The sequence below is a fragment of the Dendrobium catenatum genome, unplaced genomic scaffold (genome assembly GCF_001605985.2).
Source record: "Dendrobium catenatum unplaced genomic scaffold, ASM160598v2 fragScaff_scaffold_71, whole genome shotgun sequence".
NCBI lineage: Eukaryota > Viridiplantae > Streptophyta > Magnoliopsida > Asparagales > Orchidaceae > Dendrobium > Dendrobium catenatum.
In genome coordinates, this window is record NW_021318533.1 from 780724 (window position 1) to 805971 (window position 25248).

Sequence of the window (25248 nt, forward strand, 5' to 3'; positions counted from 1 at the left end):
ACAATGGTTAGGGCACTAAGTTTGCAGTCAATGCTATATGAGTTCAGGAACATGAAATCACGATTTTAAGACTTTAACTAGCATCAAATTCATTCATATATGGAATATTGGAGGATGGTGGAGGAGAGACCCACCTATCATACCACCCAACATTTCATCTCATCTATCACTATCAAGGCTAGAGGGCAAGATGGGTCAATAATGATAACAGTGAAAGTATCCAATGACGATTCGGGCACTAAATTCACTATCGACACTAACAAATATGAGTTTAGGGATAAAATCATGATATTAAGAATTTAACCGGCATCGGATTCCTTCACATATGGAACATTGAAGGATAGTGGAAAGACCCACCTAATAATGATACCAAAGAACGAGTGAGCTAATAATAATGCCAGAACTTTAAATTGCTATTTAGGAGAATTAGATATGCGCTACCAACCTCTATTGAAATTCTAGAAAAAAAAATTATCTTCCACAACAAAGGAGTAGTTCATATCCACTAAAAATGGTGAAAAATGTTTGGTTGATGCTATACGATACGATGGTGAACAGAATATATCTTATGAGTTCACATTGACGTATGTAGGATATAACAATAGTCATTCAAGTGCTCATTAGCATTAAACTTGCCGATTTAACGCATCACATCATATATCAATCAAATATTAATAGAAAAAGAACTGAATTCTTTAATCAATCGTTTCCATTAAGAGATCAATTTACGGCCACCATGTTAAAAATGATGATATATATGAGGCCATTCTTTTAAAATTTTATCAAAACCAATTAGTTTGGTATGTTGAGGTTGAACCTATTGAGGGTAACAACAGTGAACTGCTACCCACAATCCTAATTTCAGCACACAAACATTCATGGCAACTACGACCACTGAAACTTTAATATAAGATTTTTTTGGTATCGAATAATAGTTATATGAAGCTTCTTATTATCTCATTAAGTCAAATTAATGAGGAATTATGCCCAACTAATTCAAGCCGAGCACTTTAAAAACAATTGAACATGCACAAGTGCAATTTGAAGTTTCAGGGATGAACTTAAAATATGAACCACTTAAAGAAGGCATTAATGTAGGTGGCTTTAAATTCAGAGAATTAGAGAGGAAAAAGTTTGATTTATTGCACAAAACTATCGTTATTTGTATATCTATACAAGATATCTTAATAAAGAAACAAATAATTACAGAATCAGAATCATGCATAATTGTCCTAACATAATTCTTCCTAAATCAACCACCCAAATATGGAAGGAGATCGGCGTGTTCTAGTGAGCCTCCAAAGGATCACCATCCTGGCCCTGGGATCAAGTGTCAAGGGATGGCTAGGACTTAACACTCACTCTCAAGCTAAGGAATACAGATCTATAATTCTCAATTTCGTAATCAGACCCACTATCCCAGAAAGGTAGAGTTATCAAGTCCCCTGGTAAGAACGTCTGCAAGCTGATCTTTTGATGAAGCACGTTAGATACATACAACACTATTGTCTAATTTCTCTTTTATGAAATATCTATTCACTTCTATGTGTTCGGTACTCTCATGCTGAACCAAAATGTGAACTATGATAATTGTTGATTTGTTGTCACAATGTAGCTTCATGAGTCCTTCTGACTTGATCCTTAAGTCTTATAGAATCATCTTGATCTATAGTATAGCTCACATCTTCCCAAGGCCATAGCTCCGTACTCTGCTTTTGCACTAAACCTTGCCATCACACTTTATTTCTTGCTCCTCCATATAATAAGATTTCTTCTAAGAAATATGAAGAATCCTTAGGTAGATCATCTATCTATGGGTGATTCTGTGTAATTTGTATCAGTATATACTTTTATAATTATTCCACAGTATCTTCTAAAGAGAATCCCTTTATCTGGATTCCATTTAAGCTAGTGTAGTATTTTGCCTACAACTTGCACGTGAGTCTATTTAGATTTTACATGAACTATCTAACCATGCTTACAATAAAAGCTATATCTGATCTGCTGTGAGAAAGGTAGATTAATTTTCCCACAAGTCTCTAATAAGCTCTCTTATCTATGTATGTATCCGCTTTAGCTTCCCCCAATTTGAGATTTGGTTCTACTGGTGTTGTATACCAGTTTATAAGCTAATTTATATGTTTCTTTAATAAGATCAATAATGTGTTTCTGTTGTGAAATAAAGATTCCTCTAGTGGAGTGAGCCACTTTAATTTCAAGAAAATATCTTTAATCTACCATGTTCATTAATCACAAATTCCTTGGTAAGATATTTTCTTAGAATCACTTTCTTCTTTTCATCATTTCTAGACAAGATGATATCATTCACATAAGCTAATAAAAATGTTACTCCCTAGAGTATGAGTGATTGAAGAATAATGTATGGTCCCCTTGACTCTACCGATATCCATTGAGTAGCAAAACTTTTAAGAATCTTCCAAACCAAACTTCACATGAATGCTATAGCCCATATAGAGTTTCTTTTAACCTACACAATTTGTCACCCCCAAATTTTTTCTTGAATCCTGGTGGAATCTTCATAAATAATTCTTCCACTAAGTCGCCATGTAGGAATGCATTTTTAACATCCAGCTATTCTAGATGCCAGTTATAATTAGTTGCTAGTGAGAGCGGGATCCTCACAGTGTTCATCTTGGTCATAGATGCAAAAATTTCCTGGTAGTTAATGCGTATGTCTAAGTGTATCATTTTGCTAACAGTCTTATCTTATGCCTTTCCAGTGTACCATTAGTTTTATATTTTATAGAGAACACTAATTTTGCTGCCGACTAGTCATTTTTCTATTGATAAGTGGGTGGTCTCCTAGGTATTATTATTTTTCATCCCAGGTATTGTTCTTCAGGGCATACATTTTATCTTTCATGACACTTCCAATTTTCATCAGATAAGACCTCAAAAATATTATTTGGAATGTGAATATCATTTAGTGTGATCCGAAATTTTGTTTGAAGGTGATAAGTTATGAAAGGATACAAAGTTGGTTATGGGACACATATGAGATTATTTTAGTAAACTTTTTTTACCTCAATTTCAAATGGTTCAGATTCTTGGATCTGTTTAAGAGCATAGTTTGGATTTCTATGCCTGGAATATACTTCTCAAATTTTATGTTATCCATAATAGCTTTTTTCCTCAATTTTCCTTGCTTTGATTTCATGTTTAGATGGATTAATTTGAGGTAGAGCAAGAAGTTCAAGAGGGGCAAGCTCACTTGCCTCATCTTCCTTAGTTTTAGTCTCCCCCTGAAGATGAGGTTAGGTGAAATAGGCCACATCAACATATACAAAAGTTTTCATGGTGGAGGGACAATAACACTTATAACCTTTTGAGTGGATGAATATTCAAGAAAGATATATCTAAGTGTTATTGGATATAATTTTTGTCTAGTTTGGCTGTGAATGTGAACATAGGAAGTGCAACAAAAGATTTTGGGTGTGAGATTGTTATGGGTTTGAAATTCAAGATAAAAAGATGATAGAATATCTATTGGTGATTTTAATGCCAAGGTTGTTGAGGATAGTCGGTTTATGAGATATGTGGCAATTAGAAGGGCTTCCCCCCGATAAAATTTGGATACATTGTGGTTGAATAGAAATGCATAGATAGAGGCAAGAAGGTGGACTTTTTTTTTCTATAACTCCATATTATTGTGGGGTGTGAATGCAAGAACACTCATGAATGATATTACCCTTTTGAAAGTAAAAGGATAGGATTTGATTAAAATAATCTTTAACATCGTCAAAATTAATTTTTTTGTTTTATTTTTACACCAAATTTGTTCTGGATCATGGTATAAAATATGGGGAGGATAGTGCTAAAATTGGATTTAATTTTTAGGGTAAAAATCTAAGAGATGTGAGTGCAATCATCAATCAAGGATACAAACCATCGAGGTCCTGAGATGTTAGGGATTTTTTAGGATCCCTAGATATCACTATGAATAAGGTGGAAGGGGGTAAGACATCTTTCATTTTTGTTTGGAAAAGAAACTCGTTTATGCGTGGCTAACTCATAGGTTTTACAATGAAAAGATTCTTTTTTCGATTTATAAAAAATTTTGGATACATGTGTTTTAAGACATCAAAAAATGGATGTCCTGAACTAAAATGATGAAGCTAAATAGTATCTTTTATTAAATAAGGATAACATAGAATAGCAAGTATTGTAAATAGTTTATTTGTTTAGCTCTTCCAAGCAGTACAGTTCAGCTCTCTCCTTAGCGAGTCCAATTTTCTTCATCTATCTCTATTCCTGAAATAAGCAACAAGTAGGGTTAAATAAGACTTGACAATTATGATCACTGATAAGTTTTTGGATGGAGATTAACTTTGTGGATAATTGAGGTACGTGCAAAATATTTTTTTTGAGGAAGGAAAATAAGGGTATGTCTCCTTGGCTTGCTATTGTGGTAAAAAAGTCATCAGTAATGATTATTTTCTTATCACTCAGGCAAAGAGTATAGTTGATGAAGTAGAGTGTGTTTTTGACTCCTAAGTTAATGATACATAAACCATTCAAATGATTTCTAGAGGCACTTAATCCAATGGACATAAGAAACATGCTTGAAAGTGCAAGAGAAGAAGTTACAGGTGATTTTTCAAAGGATACTATGAGTTATTTTAGCTTATGAATATCTTCTTTGTTGAGCTCTTTGAAGCTGGGCTATATTTCTAGGTTGGGTTGACTTCTTGTAGTGTTACATCTTTCCTTTTATGATGCCTCCATTGTTGAACCCTCACCAGTTCAACCAAGGAATCCTCACCTTCGGTTTTCCACACAATCCAAAATCATGATTATAGTCCATGTTCAACTAAGAAAATGGAATAATTGAACTACATCCATTACCAATCAGAAGGCAACATGGTTGATTGATGGTGATGTAAATTCAGAATAGAATGGAAGAAAATTCTAATCGTTTTAGATGATTTTGCAATTAGTGCACCTAAGTTGAACATAATAGGTCCACATGCTCATAAAACCATAAAAATATAAGATATATCACAGGTTATGTATTATTTTGTTGACCGACATCCCGAAACAAAAAAAAAGAAAAAAAAAATGTGTCGCGTACCTGCTCGGTCATCCCACGTCGCGCGTCGCTCGCACGTCGACGTTGCTTCCTCGCACATCGCACGACTCTCGCGTCGTTAATGAGCCGAAGAGAAGAGGCCTTCGGCCTCTCTCTCATTTTCCCGATCATCCTCCCTCGCTTTCGCTCTGGCTCCCTCACTCTCTCACTCTGATCTTCCGCCCTCATCCCCTCTCCGACTCCTTCGAAGACTTTCCCTTCCATTAAGGTCAGAAGTTATGACATTTTGACGGAAGCGACTGAGGGATCTTGCTGCTATGAAGATAACATCCTCCCTATCGCACGCTTCTGCAGCCTGTTCGTGGCCGTCCGACCCAACTCCCTCAATGAGTCTCCCTTCCTTCGGATCGGAAGTCACGGCCCTTTGATCGGAAGCTAAAACGAGAGCTCGCCGCTCCTTCGACCTCTCCATCGCTGTTCGACTTTGTTCGTTCGACGACTTTCCCTCCCAATTGGTTAGGAAGTTACAACATTTCGGTCCGGAGCAACAACTGGAGCTTGCTACCGTGAAGTTAACTTTCTCTCTTTCTGCGTGCTTCTTCGGTTCCTTCAGGGCTGTTCGACTTTGCACCTTCCATGGTATTCCCATCCCGTTGGATCGGAAGTTAAAACATTTTGATCGGAAGCAGGGAGAGGAGCTCGCTGCTATGAAGGTTAACTCTCTCCCTTTCCATGCTTATTCGGCCTAATCCCGTAAATCCGCTAAACCGAGGGATTATTTTTTTTTAATATATATAAATGATATAATATAATTTTTATTATAATTATATTAATTAAATATAATTAATTACAATTATTATTTTTAACTATGGGACCCCAGTCCGACGCCTACGATGAGGCGGGCAATCACCTAAACTCTACTTCGGCGTTCGTGGCGCACCGGAAAACCGCCTATACATGCCTTTTTTGCACTTGGTGGAATGGGACCCTGGTGCGACACCTACAGCGAGGCGAGGTCACTCATAAGTACCCCCGCGCGAGGGTAAAGCAAATTATCTTTTCCAAACAGGTACCGAATACCCCATACATGCCTTTATTGTGCGTGGTGAGAAAGAAGATCACGGTCGTGGTGTCCTCGTCCGAGGACACCTACCATACAAGCCATTATTGCGCGTGATGAGAAGGCCCAGTTTCTCATAGTTTTCCCCTAAACGGGGGAGACACCGGGAGGCTGCCAAATTTTGGGTGAATATACGATCGAACTCAGACCTGTTTTGAACTCAAAAAGGACAAGAACAAGAACTCGGACTCAAAAGAACAACAGTGGACTCAGACTTGTAGACTTTGATATAATAAACTCAAATCTTAATGAACTCAAACTCAAATAAAAAAATGAATAAAAAAGAAAATGATCCTGAATATTTGAACTTAAATCAAACTTGGACAAATGATGTTGAACTGAACCAAGGACTTGAACTTGAATGGAGTCTGAAATCAAGAAGACCACAAGGAATCCAAGTATGAACTGGACTTGAACAAGCACTTAAACTCGCACTTGAACTCAAACATATACAAAGAACAAAGCTTGAATCATATACGAGGGAGCTCAAACTACAAGAACATTTGCATGTCCAATAGTGACCAAACGTCGAATAAAATACATTGATCCTTGTAAACAAATGTGACCAAGATGCAACAAATACAAACGGCCGCGATCCCTTGTAGAAAGGATATAGCAACATCCTCGTAACCAATGTCGAGGTACACGCAGGCACACTACGAGACCTTAATGCATGCAAATAAAGAATGCAGTGGACTCTTACATCAGTCTCTACAATATTAGGTGTGTAGTACCTACAAGAACAAAAAAGGGTTGCAGAATGCATATAAGCGTCTTATATGCACTATTGGAATTTCCAACATAAGCAACAACGCCTGTTGATTGAAGAATGTGACACTGGAGATCAATAGTGGACCCATCGTCGCAAATAAATTGTGAACAGCAAAGGTGGGCATGATGCGGATGTAATAGACTCCTACGACAATCCCTACAAGTTCCTGTAGATTGAGATGGCAATACTACCATTCGATGGTGGAAGACCGTCCCTACAAATAAGTATAATCATCAAAACCACTTAAGATTGATGAAAGTTGGATATGTATGCAACAATGGCTCTTCTACGAATATTTCCAGGAGGTCGTAGTGGATACAACAGGTCCCTGCAAATGAACATGAACCACTCCTGGATAACAACAGTGGATATATCGTAGGTACAACAAACCACTATGGGCACAAGTACAGATATCACCTACAACAACGGTGATTAAGATCTTCAAGTATGTCGGGTACAAGGGAAACTCAATGTGCGAAAAAGGACACCTCCTGGCATAATGGACGAGAGGTTTGAACAAATTAGAACTAAACTTCCTGGTGTTCCAAAGTTTCCTCTTGGTCATATCCTTAAGACGAAAATAGTTCTGGTGTCCACAAACACCGGAAATAAAAAGTCTACTACGCTAAAGATCTTAAAAAGAGTTCTTTCCAAGGCGGCGGTCATCGATCTCAAAGTCTAGAAGATCCCTCCTGGAGAATGAGAAAAAGAAGTTTGTATCAGAACAATGAAATATTTTATTGCAATAAGGTGATAACGTTACAATTCACCTGTATGCAAAAACAAAAAATTCGTTAGTACACTACAATCCACCTGCAAAAAGCAATAAGTAGTGCATGACAGTCTACCTGTGCAAAGCAGCGAATAACTCAATTCAGAAGCTGCTACTCTCCGCCACCGGATCTGCAACACTCATACAAGCAGACAAAAGGCGTCCACAAGCTCCTAAAACACGCCACTGGATCCGCAACATCCATGCGAGCGGATAGAAGGCGTTTAAAAATATTTCAAGAATGCCCCTACACATGCACTGCAGTTTGTATACATATAGGTACACAAGGGATAAATACAATCCCGACCTGCATGGGCCCCGGCGAGCATGTTATTGGTACATGTGACGTCTAGGGATGCTGCGCGGGTCAATAAGTGAATTCAAATTCGAACCCGATCCTTCTACGTGGATCAATGGGAGTCGACAGAGTTTGAACCTTCAAAATAAATACACGGTTGTGGTGACCAATGTATTTGTTTTAATACCTTTATATTAGGCCTTCAAGGTCTATAATCAAGAGAATTCATGATAAAGGCATAAATCCTACAAAACTCGGAACTTAATATGTTAAAACTCCCCTCGCCAAAGAAAAGCACAAATCCGGGCGGAGGCCGAGGTCGAATTTTCGGAGTCCACAAATTTCTGGCGACTCTGCTGGAGATTGATTTCTCTTTCCATCTCTGGCTAGTCACTCATAGGCTATAGTAACAAGCAATCCATATGGGATAAAATTTTAAATTTCCTGAAAATCAATCTTTTAAATAAGATTCATTAAAAATTCAATGAGCAGGGCTTTAATTCTATTTTAATTTACCTGCTTCTATTGTTTGTTCTGCGTAATTGCTGCGTTTTAATAGTGTGGGGTGACATATCAAATTTTAATCACTAACCCCTGCCTTGCATTTGTGTAGAATGAAAATGTAGGACACCCCGATGACCGTCCAATTAGGACGAGGAGCCAGGATTCAGCTGGCGAATGCTGTCATTGAATCTGGAAATGCTAGAGCCACCATCCACTTTGGTGGGCTCGAATTCTCAGCAGCTACTGCAAAGGCTACAGCCGTCCCTGGGTACGGCGTAAACTCTAAAGAACTTTATGGAAGGACTTATTCTGCAAGAACTACTGCTAGGGACGCTGCTCAAGAAAGAGTTTATGTCTTTGAAAGATGATCTCAGCCTGAGACCCTTACTACAAAAAGGGTCGTTACTGGAAAAAATTTTTTTGTAGTGAATGCAAACACCACTGTCCCGCCCAAAGAGCCTGTTGCATCTGGGCAGTATGATGTTGAAGCTTCCTCATATGGAGGAAGCTTAACAGAAGGCAGAGGAGGAAGAGAAACGCAGAGCAACGCACTCAGCAGTTACCTGTATCAGTCCATCCTTCCAACCTGCCAGCACAAGAACTAGAGATCAATATTCCCACTCAAAATAGGTTCTTTAATTTGAAGTGGATAAAAAGAAATAGCTCTTCTAGTGAGCTCAAATAATCTTTCTGGGAGCATCGACATGAAGCCCCGACCCCTTAGAAGATAAGAGAGCCTGAATGCTTGTCTGCCCGGGTACACCGAGTTCTAAAGACAGTTAAGGAAAGAGGGCTAATAAAGAAGAAGTTTCAAAGGCCACTAGTAGTTGAGGCCCGAAGAACCCCTCCAAGAGAGAGGCTATCATCTGTTGTGATAGCCGAAAGAAGAGGATATCGACGACAAGCTCCGCAGGAAGCACATCGGGGCATAACACTTGGTCCACGTATCCAAGAATCTGCCGCCGAAAGGGCCCAGTGGAAACGCAAACAAGTATGGAGGCCGAAGCCTCGAAAAGAAAAGATGATTGAAGAAAGAGATAGATCGGGCATGACATCCGAAATGGTCTCCCGGAGATCCGCCCTTGCTAACAGAACTCATCGAAGATTGGTCCAAAAGAAGGCCCATAATAACAGTCAAAGTGATAGTCGACATCCTAGAGAATCCTCCAGGAGATCCCGTCATTCACCTGTCCTAACCAAAGAAGAGGTTCATTTCGATCGCAGCCCACAGATCGAAGAAATATTTATTCCAAACCAAGAACCTGAAATTCATTAGCGACGCCGCTCGGAAATTCAGGTACAAAAAGAAGAAGACGACTATGGTGATGAGGACACTATGGAGATCGAGGTGATTTGCATGGTCATCCACATCGATGTTGAAGATAATGATGAAGATGACCAATAATCACAGCCACGTGTATGTGTTTATCGACGTCACCATAGGGCTAGATCCATTGCCAGCCGAAGTGCTCGATCCTTAGAAGAATGAGAGGAAGGAGAAGAGGTTGGAGAAAACCCCTTCGCTAGCTAAGATATCACGCTCGCTGAAATGAGAAGACAAACGAGGCGACAGATGTGTGAGAAAGATAGAGAAATCTCACAGTTAAATGATAAAATAACTGAGATGATGACTCAAATGACGGCTATGATGGAGATGATGCAGAAGACCATTTCTGTGGGTGCTGTACCGGCTCAAACTGTCAACCAAGCTGTGAGTAATGTTCCAGCAAATCCTCAAAATTTTTAAGCACTACAAGACTCAAGAGTGAAAGGTGTACCTGAAGGTGGTAAAGAGACTGATGATCCGACCCGCCAGCGTGCTCCACAAAATGTGGCAAGTGCCTCTGAATCTGTAATCAAAGAACAGCTAGAAGGCTTAATTAGTGAAAAGATTAAGGCCTTTATAGCTGCTGAACAGGCAGAGAAATTGGTAGGCAAAGGTCGCCCGTACCTGACAGAGTATGATCAGGTGCCTATATCGAAAGGGATATTCTGTGCCGAAATTTAATATTTTGATGGTAATAAGAATCCCAGATAGCACCTCACGCAGATTAAAGCTACCTACAAAAATACGGGAAGAAATGATGCTCTGTTATTTCGGCAATTCATGAGCAGCTTGAGTGGAACTACTTTCAAATGGTATGCTGAGCTACCGAATGATTCACTAAATACCTTTGCAGAATTAGAGGCCTTGTTCGTGAAAAGAATTGCCAGTGCAATAGAGAAGACTACTATCATTGATCTCGCCCTAGATAAAAGGAGAAAAGATGAGTCAGAGACGAAGTATATAACACGCTGGTACAATATCAGCATGAAGTGCGAGCAACAACTAGAAGAAGAACATGCAGTTCAACTTTAGATGGGGAATATTGATGATAAAATACAACCCTTCTTATGTATGGCTTCAATCACTGTCTTCCAAGATCTATTGGATAGGGTGGCAAAGTTTGAAAAGTTAAACTTGTCAAAATCTGAAAGCCTCCCTGGCAAACCCAAAAAGGCTAGGGAACCTAACGCCAGGAAGAATGAGGTTTACTCCGCATTCCCTCCCAGACCTGATAAAGATAAACGGGTAGTATACAAAGTAGATAAAAGGAAGCAGCCAATGCAGTATGAAAAAAAAGCCAAAACTGGCTTATAACTATAATCCTCACCCAAAGTTGGTGCTTGGAGGAAATGATAAACCTCGAGCCTTTCCTGGTGGAGGAGAGCGCCAGAGGCAAACTACAGGAGCTGGTGATAGAACGTTCCCTTCTCTTAAGGAGAAAATGAATAAAGAATATTTATTTAAGAGGGATAGTGTCGCTAAACTGTTCCGACAAGCGCTCAAGGCCGGTCTGGAATTGCCAGAATGCAAAAGACCTGAAGAGTCCAAACACAGTGGCGACCCAAACTATTACCCGTATCATCGGGTAATTAGTCATTCAATTGAAGATTGTTATGTCTTCAAAGATTGGTTAGAGAAGAAGTACAAAATTGGATAATTAACATTATCAGATAACATGTTAGTTTGTCCTAAAAAGGAGTCCATTCGGGTAGTCACATCCTCTCCCGTGCTCCCGCTTAAAGAAATAACAACAAAAGAACATGTTCAAAAAGAACAATAGCAAACTGTGGTCTCCAAGAAGACAACCAAAATGTTGAAACAGCTAGGAGTTCCTGGTGTCAAGTGGAAGTCTCCTACTAAGTCAGTATTGAATTTAAAGTGATTTTCTACGTCACATGCATTCACTTCTAAACAGCAACCTGACCAAGCTAGCTCATCAAAGTCTGTCAAAACAAAATCAAAGGGTTATAAGAAGAAAGCCAAATTGAAAATGCCTATGGAGAAGAAAATTGCAACTCAAAAGGCTATCGATAGTTTGGGTGAATATTACCAGACTGCTAGGAGGCCTATTAAGCATAGTGATTTCATGACGGAGCTCAAAATAGATGAAAAGAAAAAAGCTAAGGACGAATCTCTTCCTACAAAGACATGCCGAGTCATCTCAGCGACATCAAAGATATTAAAAAGGGAGAAATACGCTGAAGAAGCAACCCCTGAATTATGTCTAATGATGTCATCAATGAAATACTATTCAGAAGAAGATCTATGTTTCCCAGATGATGAAGATTCATATACAAGCATAGTGTCGCAAATGGAAAAGTTGAAACTGGAAGATAATTCTGAGTCTACAGGTGAATCCCCAGACGTGACAATGGCTGACTTCGAGGAGGATGCTTCATCAAATAAGTCTTAATCAGATGAGGTGACCCAGGTGCAGTTGAGAAGTGACAATGTACTACCACCTCCACCAAAGAAGGGCATTCTCAATCAAGATAAGGGAAAGTATATAATTATCAACGAAGATATTATTCCCGAAGACTCCAAAAAGAAAGAGGCTTCAGCTAAGGGGATAGATTATAATATCTTATCCAACGTAAGGAAAATTTCAGCACAACTCAGCATATACGATGCCATTATGATGTCTAAAGACCTTCGGGAGATTTTGATCAAAACTCTCAAGGACCCTGAAAGATATGAAGCGTATTTTGATGAACGCAACTTGACTGAGGTCTTGCAAGCTCGGAATGAGCCAATAATTATTTTTGCTGAGGATGATCTGATGCTCAGAACGGCAGATCACAACCGCCCTCTGTATGTTACAGCGGAGAGTGATGGTATGATGATCAGTCAAATTTTGATCGATCCCGAGTCTTCCGTAAATCTTATGAGCCTTAAAGCTTTGAAATCAGTGTGCCTCGATGTGGAACATCTTGGGCAAGATAAGTTGATGGTACATGGCTTCAATAAAAAAGGACAGAAAATCCTTGGATCAGTTATGCTCCATCTTGTATGTGAAGAACTTCATACAAAAGCCAAACTCCATGTAATTGACGCGGACACTTCATCGAAGGCGTTACTAGGTCGCCCGTGGCTGCATGAATACGGCGTTGTCCCGTCAATATTACACAAGTGCATGAAGTATCTTAGGGAAGGAGAAGAATTCAGGATCTCTGGTGACATTCAACCCTTTGCAGTACATAAAATAACAATATATGAAGATGCCAAATACTTCATGCCAAAAAAGCAAAAACCTTCGAGTTCTCTTGAAGCTAGAGCATCAAACTCAAAAGCTGCAAAGCAACCCAAACAGGAAAGTGAGAAGAGGTGTGCAAGGAGAAAGAATACAACACCGACTCTTCCCAAAACATCAAGCATTTCTAAAGAAAGGAAACATGTGCCTCACCTTGGGAGTGACACAGATGAAAGTGATGTCAGTCCTACAAAATCCTGAAGGGTAGGCCAATCTGCGGCCAAACGGAGTAGGGAGGTTACATTTTCAAATGATGATTATAACTACGACTCTATTTATATGAACACGGTGCAGGATGTATTCTCCAGAAAAATAAATAGCCTATCAATCTCAGATAGCATACTCATAGTCACGCGTATTCCCCTACAAAACTTTAAAGAAGTCATCCTGGACAAGGTGCATAAGATTGAATAACTCTCATTTCTTTATCTGCCTCCTCTGAAGAAGGGAACTGCACCTGGAAATGTATTGTATTCTATAAGAATGCGCAAAAGAAGAGAATTACGATTGGTGTTGTATGCACCTCGATTCCGAAGAATTATTTCCTATGAGGCTACCTAGGTTTAATACTAAAGGTATTTAAAGAATGCTAATAAAGCAGATCAATGCTCCAACCACTAAACGACAACTTCGTACATGCCTAGGCCTCTAGTATGGAAAGAATTCACATCTATTACGACAGAAGGATATAGTTACATACAAAGGTATCGGATTCATCAAGCGAAAGTACCTCCGGAAGGAGACTTGCCGAGCAATCGCTTGCGAGGAAATCAAATCTGATAACTATGGAGATGAGATATATGAAGCTAACGTTTATGATAACCAACCCGTAGAAGCCAAGTTTGCACCAGAAGAATTAGACGATGGACAGGCTGCTACTATGGACGAGCTAAAAGAAGTCAACTTGGGAACCGAGAAAGACCCTTGCCCAACCTTCACTAGTTCCCTTCTACTAGAAGATCAAGTTGAACAAATAAAGGGACTTTTCTGTGAATTCAAGGACTGCTTTGTCTGGACATATGCTGAGATACATGGCTTATCCCCTGATGTAGTAGTTCAAAGATTAGTCATCAAATCAAATGCAACACCCGTCAAACAAGCTCCAAGGAGAATGAGATTGGAGATTGAAGAACAGGTGATTACAGAAACGAAGAAGCTCATAGAGGCAGGCTTCATTCAAGAATAAAAGTACGCCAACTGGATTGCTATATAATCCCTGTAAAGAAGAAGAATGGTCAGATTCGTATCTGCATCGACTTTAGGGATCTCAACAAGGCATGCCCGAAAGATGAATTTCTGCTCCCAGTATCAGAACTTCTAGTTAACAACACTTCCAGTTATGATATGTTCTTCATCATTGACGGTCCGTCGGGCTACACCCAAATCAAAATAGTGCCTGAAGATGAAAAACATGCATCGTTCAGAACACCCATAGGCATATTTTGCTGCACAGTCATGCCCTTTGGCCTGAAGAATGTTGGTACCACTAACGAGCGATGACTCGTATATTTGATCATTTGATTCATCAAAATGTCGAATGCTATGTATATGACTTAGTCATTAAGAGCATGGACCGAAAAAACCACCTAGATGACTTGAGAATTGTGTTTGAAAGGATCAGGAAATATGATCTGAAGATGAAACCTCTCAAGTGCACATTCGGGATCTCCTCCGACAAATTTCTGTGTTACGTTGTTCGACATCGAGGCATCGAAGTCGACCCCCATAAGATCATGGCAATTATGGAGATGCCACCTCCAAAGAACCTTCGACAACTTTGTTCCATGCAAGGACAACTAGCTTTCATTCGGCGATTCATATCGAATCTATCGGGTAGGTGCCAGTCATTTTCAAAGTTAATGAAAAAAGATGTCCGCTTCAAATGGGACGAAAATTGTCAGGAAGCATTGATGGCATCAAGAGATATTTGTTGAATCCTCTTATTCTCATAGCGCCAATTCAGGGGAAGCCTCTTATACTATACACGGCAGCATTAGAAGAGTCCATCGAAGCATTATTGGCTCAGCATAATGAAGAATGAAAAGAAAATGCGCTCTACTACATCACCTGGAGGTTGATAGGAGCAGAAATACGTTACTCTTCAATTTAGAAGCATTGATTGGCCCTGATTTTCACAATTCAGAAACTCCGCCATTATATGCTATCTCACAAAATCACCTTGATATCAAAGATCGATCCGCTGAAGTTCTTGATGACAAGACCAGCGTTGACAGGTCATTTAGCCAGGTGGACAGTGATAATGTTATAATTTGACATCACATATGTTCCACAAAAGGCAGTAAAAGGGCAAGTGCTGGCGGATTTCCTCGCTGCACGTCCTATCCCCGCGGATTCACTGCTCAATGACGATCTGCCTGACGAGCAGATTATGAATGTTGAAGAAAATGGGATGCTACGATTATGAGAAATGTACTTCGATGGAGCAGCATCAATTAAGCGTGCTCGGCCTCCAAATCTAGAAAAAACTCAAGCCGGAATTGGAATTATTCTCGTAGCACCCGAGGGAGGTAAAATGAGATTCTGATTCAGCTTGACTGAACCTTGGACCAATAATGAGACTGAATATGAAGCTTTAATAGCAGGAATATAGATTGCAACCGATGTTAGAATTCAAAATCTCTAAATCTTTGATGATTCTCAACTTGTTGTAAATCAAGTACTGGGAGTTTACAAAATCATCAAGTTCGAGTTGGCCTGTTATCATCGGTGAATTCTTGAACTTATGAAAAAATTCCAGTTGCAAATTATCTCAAGTTCCCCGAGGTCAAAACAGCAAAATTGATTGCCTTGCTAAATTGGCTAAAGAAATTGCGAATATGAATGATAAATGGCCTATAATAATTATGGTGCACAATCGTCGGGTCATAGAGCTAGCATTATTACAACTCCCGCAGGCAGAGAGAATACCAAGTTCAAGCCAGCAGGATGCAACTTCGGTTGATCCTCAATCTCCCCAACCAGTTGATCTTGAAAATTAGTCTGAAAAATAACAAGCTCCTAAAAAGAGACACAAGGCTAGTCAAACTTCATAATCATGGTGGCATTGCCTAGATGTCAAAGAAGATGATGACTGGAGACAGCCTTTCATTGACTAGTTCAAAGAAAGCAAACTAATAATTGACAAATCATTAGCTGCTCAAATCAGAAAGAAAGCGCTACAATACGCATTTGTCAACAACACATTATATCGACGTGCTTTCGATCAAATGTGGCTAAGATGTCTAGGGACACGAGAAGCTGATAAAGTGATAGCAAAAGTTTATGAAGGACTTTTTGGAGCGCACCAGTCAGGTCCCAAGATGGCAGTCAAAATCAAAAGAATGAGTTATTCTTGGCCAAGAATGGTAGAAGATTGTATTGATCATGCTAAGAGGTGTCACGAATATCAAATCCACGGTGATGTTATACATCAACCGCCAAATCCACTGCACCCTACAATAGCATCCTGGCCATTTGAATGTTAGGATATTGATGTTATCGAGCGAATAGATCCACCGTTATCAGCAGGACACCGCTTCATCTTAGCAGCAACCGATTACTTCTTCAAGTGGGCAGAAGCGGCTCCATTCAAAGAAGTTATATCCGAGCATGTAATTAACTTCTTTACCCACAACGTTGTTTATAGATTCGGTGTGGCGCATCGCATAATCTGAGACAACGGTACTATATTCAAAAGTACAAAAATTTATAAGTTTGTTGATCGGCATAAAATCGATTGACAATATTCATCCATATATAATCCAAAGGCAAATAGCTTGGCAGAGGCCTTCAATAAGACGCTGGTGAAATTGTTGAAGAAGATTCTTAGTAAGAATAAAAGAGTGACATACGAAAATGGTAGAAGCGCTATAGGCCTATCGTACAGTTGATAAAACACCAACCAAAGCCACCCCTTATTCACTAGTATTCGGAGTTCAAGCAGTACTGCCACTAGAAGTTTGAACTACCGTCACTCCGGGTAGCAATCCATAACCACATCACCTAAGAACAGAATGCTCGTTTAAGAATAGAAGAGCTCGATGCACTCGATAAGGTAAGGTTGCAAGCTCAACAAAATCTGGAAATATACCGAGGAAGAATGGCAAAATCATTTGATCGAATGGTGCGTCCTCGAACATTTCAAGGAGAATTGGTCCTAGTGTAGAGAAGGCTAATCATCCCCCATAGAAAAATTAGTTGCAAATTTGTATCCAACTGGGAGGGACCTTTCGTCATCGAAAAGGTGTACCAAAGAGGAGCTTATCAGTTGATCGATCTGGATGGTCAGAGGCCCATGCCGCCGATCAACGGCCGATACTTGAAATACTACGAATGAAATTGCCCAGAAAAATGACATGTTTAATACATTATATTTTCGTACATGTTTATTACTGTATACATTTCATATTTTAGAATTCTCTCGTATTATGATAATGTGTTTCAAAATCTCCCGTCAAAATAGGGACATTTTAAATATTTATTCGTGTCGACATCGCGCCGTGTATCGAGATCCTTATATAAATATTTAAAATCTCAAAATTCCAAATATATTCTATTCTAAAATGTCCCTGCGAGACGGGCATTTTAAATATTTATTCAGGTCGACACCGTGTTGCATGCCGAGATCCCTGAATAAATATTTAAAATTATCAATCCAAATGTTCTTTTGTGCTAAAGAATACAAATATTTGTTTTCTAAAGTATATGTAGGTGATCTTTCAAAAGATCCAGACAACTCCTCCAACAAACTAAGACTCAAAAGTCAAGAAAGGGACTTTCGCGGCTACACACTCCAACAAATTGAGCCGAAAAAACTTGAAGTCTTTCAACAACCTGAAGCTTAAGGTTCGAATGGGTGTAAGAGGTCGAATCCAACAATCTCAAATATAACCGGATCGCTAGCAGCTCCGCCTACTCAACAAGCCATAAAAAAGGTCGTAGTAGCGGAACCCCCACTTTGTCAACCCGTTAGTAAGGACTGTACGAAATACGAAAGCTAATTTAACTCAACAAGATCAAATGATCGTAGTCCATCGAATTCTCCCAAATAACGGGAGAATCAAAGTTCTAGTGGAAGGAGTCTCGAACAACCACAGAATGCTCATAAGCTCTAAATCTTCATCCACAAAGGATGACTCTAAATCTGCCAACTTCAATAAAATTAGCATTGGGAAGCGCAATTTCCATAGCTTAAGTCTGAAGCCTGAATGGGTGTAAGATGTCTGATCCAATAAGCTCAAATATAGCCGGATCACTAGCAGCTCCATCTACTCAACAAGCCATAAGAAAGGTCGTAGTAGAGGTACTCTCATCTCACCAACCAAAGGACGAAGAGCTGTCAAACCCTGGCTCTCCTAATCTGATGAACACAAGTGACTCAAGTTAAAGTTTTCTCAAGTGGTTAAGAATCAAGATACTACCTATATTTGATACTATCAACCAAATCTGAAACCTACAAACCCTTAACAAATCTGCAAAGCACAAAATACGGATCGAAGGAATTCTGTCATCAGCAAGTCTGTTATGCACAAAGCTCTGGACCGATGACTTCTTGCCACCGATCTAGTCCAAACCTAAAGGGTTTTGGGTCACTGACATCTACTCCATCAAACCCACCAAAGCTACAAGCAAAGGGCAGAAGGTACGCAAATATTCTAACAAGTCAGTAAAGATAAATCAGATAACCCTTCACCAAATCTTGCCACTCAGATCACTAGGCAGAAGGAATCAAAATCTCAGGACTCAAGCCAAAGCTGTGAAATGAGCACCCTGGATGACATTTACAAATGTCCCTAAATAATGGGGGCATTTTAAGTATTTATTTTAGTCGCATCGCCATGCATGCCGAGATCCTCAAATAAATATTTAAAATTTTGTCAAAATATAACCAGATGATAGAAGAATTTTGAGCATATGCAGAAAGGTTATAAACTAAAGTGAGCGTGGTGATTAAAGAGAACAAATGCTGGCGATGCTGTCCACTAACATCAATCTACAGAGTGATGCTCTAGAAACCTAAGTACAAAGTACTCTATCACTATCCTGGGATCCCTACTTGACTAAAAGCAGTGTATCAACTATCTATGGATACATCTAAAAGAGTCAAGAGGAAAGAAAAACTAATGTAACATCCAAACAAGTCTTTGGAAATCCCCTAAATGAAACCCTTGTGTGACATCTAGAACAAATATCTAGAGATCCATAGGGTCAACCAGCATACAACAAACATGGTTCGCCCTAGACGCGTACCACATTTGTTGGGGGCATTTATTGATCGTTGTCCCGAAACAAAAAAAAAAAGAAAAAAAAGTGTCACGTACCTGCTCTGTCGTCCCACGTCGAACGTCGCTCGCAGGCCAACGTCACTTCTTCGCACATCACATGGCTCTCACGTCATTAAAGAGCCAAAGAGAAGAGGCCTTCGGTCTCTCTCTCATTTTCCCGATCATCCTCCCTCGCTTTCGCTCTGGCTCCCTCACTCTCTGGCTTTGATCTTCTGCCCTCATCCCCTCTCCGACTGCTTTGAAGACTTTCCCTTCCATTCGGTCGGAAGTTATTACATTTTGAAGGAAGCGACGGAGGGAGCTCGTGGCTGTGAAGATAACAACCTCCCTATCGCACGCTTCTGCGACCTGTTCGTGGCCGTTCGATCCAACTCCCTCGATGACTCTCCCTTCCTTCGGATCGGAAGTCACGGCCCTTTAATCAGAAGCTAAAACGAGAGCTCGCCACTCCTTCAACCTCTCCGTCGTTGTTCGACTTTGTTCGTTCGACGACTTTCCCTTCCAATTGGTTCGGAAGTTATAACATTTAGGTCGGGAGCAACAACTGGAGCTCGCTGCCGTGAAGTTAACTTTCTCCTTTTCTGCGTGCTTCTTCGGCTCCTTCAGGGTTGTTCGACTTTGCACCTTCCACGGCATTCCCATCTAGTTGGATCGGAAGTTAAAACATTTTGATAAGAAGTAGGGAGAGGAGACCGCTGTTGTGAAGGTAAACTTTCTCCCTTTGCACGCTTATTTGGCCTAATCCCGTAAATACGCTAAACTGAGGGATATATATATATATAAGATAACCGCCTATACAAGCCTTTATTGCGCGTAGTGGGATGGGACCCCGATCCGACGCCTACGACAAGGCGTGCAATCACCTAAACTCTACTTCGGCGTTCATGGCGCACCGAAAAATCGCCTATACACGCCTTTGTCGCGCGTGATGGGATGGAACCTCGATGCGGCGCCTACGGCGAGGTGGGGTCACTCATAAGTACCCCCGCGCGGGGGAAAGCAAATTATTTTTCTCAAACAGGTACCGAAGACCCCATACACGAATTTATTGCGCGTGGCGGGAAAGAAGAGCACGGCCGCGATGTCCTCGTCCAAGGACACCTACCATACACGTCTTTATTGTGCATGGTGGGAAGGCCCAGTTTCTCGTAGTTTTCCCCTAAATGGGGGAGACGCCGGGAGGCTACCTAAATTTTGGGTATGATCGCACTCGGACCTATTTTGAACTCAAAAAGGACAAGAATAAGAACTCGGACTCAAAAGAATAATAGTGGACTCAGACTTGTGTACTTTGATACAATAAACTCAAATCTTAATGAATTCAAACTCAAATAAGAAAAAGACTTGAAAAAGAAAATGATCCTGAACATTTAAACTCAAATCAAACTTGGACAAATGATGTTGAACTGAACTAAGGACTTGAACTTGAATGGAGTCTGAACTGAAGAAGACCACAAGGAATCCAAGTATGAACTGGACTTGAAGAAGCACTTTAACTCGCACTTGAACTGAAACATATACAAAGATCAAAGCTTGAATCATATACAAGGGAGCTCAAACTACAATAACATTTGCATGTCCAATAGTGACCCAACGTCGAATGAAATATAATGATACTTGTAAACAAATGTGACTAAGATGCAACAAATACAAACGGCCGCGATCCCTTGTAGATATTGCAACATTCTCGTAACCAACATCGAGGTACACGCATGCACACTAAGAGACCTCAATGCATGCAAATAAAGAATGTAGTTGACTCTTACAACAGTCTCTACGAGATTAGGTGTGTAGTACCTACAAGAACAACAAAGGGTTGCAGAATGCATGTGTCCTATATGCACTATTGGAATCTCCAACACAAGCAACAACGTCTGTTGATTGAAGAAGGTGACACTGGAGATCAATAATGGATCCATCATTGCAAATAAATTTTGAACAGCAAAGGTGGGCATGATGCGGATGTAATAGACTCCTACAACAATCCCTACAAGTGCCTGTAGATTGAGATGGCAATATTACCATTCGATGGTGGAAGACCGTCCCCTACAAACAAGTGCAATCATCAAAATCACCTGAGATTGATGAAAGGTGGATATGATGTAGACAATAATGGCTCTTCTACGAATATTTCCAGGAGGTCGTCGTGGATACAATAGGTCCCTGCAAATGAACACAAATTACTTGTGGATAACAATAGTGGATATCACCTATGACAACGGTGATTAATATCTTCAACTACGTCGGGTACAAGGGCAACTCGATGTACAAAAAAAGATACCTCCTGGCAGAATTGAAGAGAGGTTTGAACAAATTAGAACAAATTAGAACAAAACTTCCTAATGCTCCAAAGTTTCTTCTTGGTCCTATCCTTAAGAAGAAAATAGTTCTGGTGTGCACAAACACCAGAAATAATAAGTCTACTATGCTAAAGATCCTAAAAGGAGTTCTTTCCAAGGCGGCGGTCATCGATCTCAAAGTCCAGAAGATCCCTCCCGATGAATGAGAAAAGGGAGTTTGTATCAGAACAATGAAATATTTCATTGCAATCAGGTGATAATACTACAATTCACCTGTATACAAAAGTAAGAGATTCGTTAGTGCACTACAATCCACCTGCATAAAGCAATAAGTAGTGCACGACAGCCTTCCTGTGCAAAGCAGCGAACAACTCAATTCAGAAACTGCTACTCTCCACCACCAGATCTGCAACACTCATACAGGCAGACAGAAGTTATTCACAAGCTCCTAAAACACACCACCGGATCTGCAACATCCATGCAAGCGGCCAGAAGGTATTTACAAATATTTCAAGAATGCCCCTGCACATGCACCGTAGTTTGTATACACATAGGTACACAAGGGGTAAATACAATCGCGACCCGCATGGGTCCCGGCGAGCGTGTTATTGGTACACACGTGACGTGTAGGTATACTGCGTGGGTCAATAAGTGAATTCAAGTTCGAACCCGATCCTTCTACGCGGATCAATAGGAGTAGACAGGGTTTCAACTTTTAAAACAAATACACGATTATGGCGACCATTGTATTTATTTTAATACCTTAATATTAGGCCTTCAAGACCTATAATCAAGAGAAATCACTGATAAAGGGTTAAATCCTACGAATCCCGATCCTCCTGAGCAGGTAAATAAGAGTAGACAGGATTCAAACCATCGAATAAATATGCGGTCACGAAGTTGACCGGAATATTTATTTTATGCATTCATATTAAGTCTTCAAGTCTTTTAACAAACAAAATTCACAAACAAATGCATGAAGCCCGAGAAACCCGATCCTCTGTTGACAGCCCAACAGAGTTAACAAGGTTCATCCAAAAAATGAAAATATTTTTAAATGGAAATGAACTCAAAGTTACCCCGATGATGGCCGTGTTGAATGTAAATCTCAACCGAAGGGGTTAATTGAAAATATTTCAAGCTCCACCCAAATGCCCATCAAAATCCAAAGCTTCACAAGTTCCAAAATCCCAAAGATCATGCAAATCTCAAAATTTAAAATTGAAATCCAACCATTAAAACATTTAAAGTAAAATTCATCGACCCTCCGCAACAGTTTGCAGGGGTGGACAAGTTAAAATATACTTCAGCTCACAAAGAGCTAATGCCTAGTCGAAAATATCACTAAGATTCATTCTCAAACAATCTCCTGCCAATAAGGATGTGGTACGTATCCTATGATCGGCGGTTTTGCCGCCAAATGGCACCGCAGGATAAACGGTTATAACCCGGGGCCCTCTGAACCGAGTGGTTTTGCCGCCAAATGGCACCACGAAATATCTGTTATGGCCAGAGCCAATACGTTCCTTAGTGGTATCAAATCCTTGAGATATGAATCAATAGGATATGATTAATAGGGCACAAAGCCCTCTGTTAGCTAAGGTGGATTCAAATTTGTCCCCATAGACAAATGCTCCCCCCAGGTCTACAAGGTACCCTTGGACGAAGCAACCCATGGTTGCCGATAAAGATCCTTTTATCAAGTTGGGTCGACTACCTCCTCTAACTAAGTAGACCAGGGACCAAGATGGCCCGGGACGACAGAACCATGGGATCTTGATCGGGTCCATCATCCATTCCCCCACCATCTGCTTTTAAGTGAAAGATGGTGAAATTTTCATTTTTTAAATATCAATTCTCAAACCCTACCTATATCCATGCTTCTACTATATGCCAGATAACATGTATTTATACGTATCTGATTGATGACTAGCCTTAATCGAAACTTCTCTCTCGTTATCGGGACGGGTAATTAACTATACGAGCTTGCGTCTATAGGAAACCAAAACTCAGATTATAAAGTCCTCGCAAAATGAGGGCAAAATCTCTGGGTACTGTCTTATCTACAAACCCATCTGCCTTCCAAAATTTTTCTCGAAACTTAAATGTCTTAAAACTCCCCTCGCCAAAAAAAAGCAGAAACGCGGGCGGAGGCCGGGGCCGAATTTTCGAAGCCCACATATTTTCTTTTCTTTTATAATTTCATCTTTTACTCACATTGCAGGAGACAAGCTAGGCCAAGGAGGCAAAATTAGATTTGCATGATGCAATTAATATGGTGGAAGTGTTCAATTTGGTAAAATCTATTTATCTAATGATATTCACACTACATGTACAAGTGAAATGGATTGAGTAATTACACTGTGTATGCAATATTAGTACATATTTATCTAAGTATGTCAATCAAAGTTTGTAAATTATGTTATGACTAATGAACTTTTTCCTTTCGAAATGGTGCAATGACTTTTGAAAAGTTTTCTTTTTAAATATATCAAGTAGGTTCGTTTCTTCTACACTTTAAGAATATTCATGGCATTCATCAACTAAGTTACTTTAACATAGTGAAAAAAAAAAGTTTATCTAACGACAAGCTAGGAAAATTTATGACATAGCACACATTAATTAAATGTTCACCTACCTGTTACAACTAATGGGAAAATAAAGATATTATTATACAGCCAATAACTAAGAAATTAAATGCAACACAGATAAGAACGATAGAATAAAAATAATAGAATAGATAACTAGTTCAACAAAATGACTCAACAGAATGATTAAAAAATAAAACAAATAAAATATAAAGAGAATATTAACTACTGCCTTCTAACATCAGTATTTCTTCTTCTGAGCAAGTTATACATTTTAGATCACAATTCTGTTTGTGCTGGGCAACATAATATATAAAACGCAAATTGTCGTATTATCTCCTACCACTCCACTGTGGATAAAAATTTCTTCTTATCACAATGAAGTGGAACACTTATAAAACTAATGATACAAATGTAATATGAATTCATCCTTTGTGTTATTCCAATTTCGATACAATCTAACATTTAAATCAAATCCCTCACTATTCACATCATTACATTCTACTCCAAATTTTTACTGCATCGGCTTATAGTATCGCACTTGAAGGAGATTAAGCCAGATTAAATGACAATCTGTCACAATAAACCTGTCTTGCACTTTCTTCCATGCATATTAAATTAGAAATCCTCCTATTGGGTTACAATGTGTCGCTATAGCTTCCGCATGTAATCTTTATAACAACTTATCATAATCTAAGATTTGAACATGCATACAACAGTGGCATGCCTCATTTGACCTAACATTTATTTCTAATATATGATTGTTTGATGTCTCATCAATGCCCCTTTAGCTTAGTGTTCTTAGCACTAACAAAGGTTGAACGATCATTCATTAGTTTTCTTACGATGATGCTTTCCATCACTATAAATTGGGATGGTTTTCAAAACAACCATAGCAAAATCTTAGAAGTTAAAACTAAAGGGTTTAGGGCAAACCATGATGGTTGTATACTTCCTATCGATTACTTTAAATATACATTTAT

The 25248-nt window shown here is 39.5% G+C and overlaps 1 protein-coding gene across 1 annotated transcript in view; it reads right to left on the minus strand.

The window, feature by feature from the left end:
• LOC110097051 overlaps window positions 1-25248 on the minus strand; it is a 65602-nt gene that overhangs the window by 9178 nt on the left and 31176 nt on the right. The gene's annotated exons all lie outside the window — the stretch shown is intronic.